This window comes from Psammomys obesus, unplaced genomic scaffold (genome assembly GCF_907164565.1).
Source record: "Psammomys obesus unplaced genomic scaffold, mPsaObe1.curated_primary_1811, whole genome shotgun sequence".
Classification (NCBI taxonomy): Eukaryota; Metazoa; Chordata; class Mammalia; order Rodentia; family Muridae; genus Psammomys; species Psammomys obesus.
In genome coordinates, this window is record NW_026596166.1 from 19,526,023 (window position 1) to 19,528,387 (window position 2,365).

The 2,365-nt window shown below is 48.0% G+C and overlaps 1 pseudogene; it reads left to right on the forward strand.

The window, feature by feature from the left end:
- Positions 1–726: 726 nt before the first annotated feature.
- On the forward strand, positions 727–2,135 carry LOC129667781 (alpha-aminoadipic semialdehyde dehydrogenase-like; annotated as a pseudogene).
- The last annotated feature ends 230 nt before the right edge of the window (positions 2,136–2,365 follow it).

A 2,365-nucleotide genomic window follows, 5' to 3' on the forward strand; every position in this document is an offset into this window, starting at 1 on the left:
TCTACCTGCATGCCCCTCCCCAAGTCCACTCATAGAGGAGGACTTCTTTTCCTTCCTTCTGATCCTAGTCAATTAGGTCTCATCAAGAGTGGCTGCATTGTCTTCTTCTGTGGCCTGGTAATGCTGCTTCCCCCTCAGGGGGAGGATATTAAAGAGCCAGCCAATCAGTTCATGTCAGAGACAGTCCCTGTTCCTATTACAGTGGAACCCACTTGGATACTGAACTGCCCACTTGGGCTACATCTGTGCAGAATTCAGGGAATCTTAGGAAAGAAGTGGGAAATAGTAAGATCTGGAGAGGACAGGAACTCCATAAGGAGAGCAACAGAACCAAAAAATCTGGACACAGGGGTCTTTCCTGAGACTGCTATTCCAACCAAGGACTATGCATGGAGATAACCTAAGACCCCTAGGGTCTTTTCACAGCACCTACATGGTCACTGAAAATGTGTGACTCTAATACCAGAAGACCTGATGCCCTCTTCTGTCCTTTGTGGGAACTGCATGCAATACATACGTTCATATGGTTACTCCCAATTCAGGCTGTAGGGGTCCAATGCCTTCTTCGGATCTATAACGCCATGAGCCAAGCAGATTGTACGCAGGGAAATCACATAAATTAAAAATTAATACACCTTCCCGGATTCCCTTGCGGCCGGGGCTTCTAGCATGCTGAGCCCGGTATATGGCTGCAGACTGTGAAGACCAGCAGGCTTTCCCACCCTCATGTCCCCTCTTCTGATAAGCCATCACCAATATGCTTGTCTGCAAAGAACTGGGGTTCCGCAAAAAACGACGCCCTGTATAATGGAAGATGGGATGGCCGCAGAGAGGTAATTACGACTTATTACCCTGCTAACAATGAGCCAATAGCAAGAGTCTGGCAGGCCAGTATGGACAACTATCACAACCCCATAAAGGAAGCCAAGGAAGCTTGGAAAATTTGGGCAGATGTCCTGCCCCAAAGCGAAGAGAAGTACTCAGAAAGATTGGCTTTGCCTTCTGGGAGAAGATCCGAAATCTGGGAAAACTGGTGTCTTTGGAGAGGGGCAAAATCTTAGTGGAAGGAATATAAGTTCGGGAGTACGTGGACATCCGTGATTGCGCTGCTGGCTTGTTCAGGATGATGAGGGCCCCATCTTGCCTTCTGAAAGGCCTGGCCACACTTTCACTGAACAGTGGAATCCGTTGGGCCTGGTGGGAATCATCACTGCCTTCAACTTCCCCTTGGCTGTACAGTTTGGCTGGAACAACGCCAGAGCGCTGATCTCTGGGAATGTGTATATTTGGAAAGGAGCGCCAACAACTTCCCTTGTTAGTGTAGCTGTCACAAAGATGATAGCTAAGGTTTTGGAAGACAGCCAGCTGCCTGGTGCCATTTGTTCCCTGACTTGTGGTGGAGCAGATATCGGCACAGCAATGGCCAAAGATGAGCGTGTGAACCTGTTGTCCTTCACCTGGAGCACTCATGTGGGAAAGCAGGTGGCCCGGGTGGTGCAGGAGAGGTTTGGGAAAAGCGTGTTAGAGCTTGGAGAAAATTATGCCATTTTTGCTTTTGACCTCAGCTTAGTTCTTCCATCAGCTCTGTTTGCTTCCGTGGGAATAGTTGGCCAAAGGTGTACCAGTGTGAGGCGACTGTTTTTGCATGAAAGCATCCATAAGGAAGTTGTAGAAAGACTGAAAAGTGCCTACTGTCAGATCCGTGTTGGGAACCTCTGGGACCCAAATATTCTCTATGCACCATTCCATACCAAACAGGCAGTGAGCGTATTTCTTCAAACAGTGGAAGAAACAAAGAAAGAAGGAGACACAGTGGTCTATGGGGGCAAGGTTATGGATAAAACCTGGCAATTATGTGGAGCCCACCGTTTTGACCTGCCTTGCCCACGATGCACCCATTGTGCACAAGGAGAATCTTCCGCTGGCTTGGACCTAAAGGTTCAGACTGTGACGTTGCAAACGTCAACATTCCTACCAGCGGGGCTGAGACTGGCGGCGCGTTTGGAGGAGAGAAGCACACAGGCGGTGGCAGGGAATGGGGCAGCGAGGCCTGGAAGCAGTATTTGCAAAGATACACCTCTACCACCAACTACCACACAGCCCTTCCCCTGATTCAAGGAATCAAGTTTCAGTGATGTTTTTCTATCTTGTTACTTCACGGTATACAGGACTTAAAGTGACACTTTCAAAAGCGGAACAGTAAGAAAAATTTCTGCTTGAAAATAAAAGCAATTTTCAGTTGTAAAGGAGTTGCATATATGTATATATCACGCGTGTGCATATCACACTTATTTTCTCCTGACAATCACCAGTATCCCAGATCCTTTGCCCTCTGCCTCCACAACACCATATGACAAACGCTTAA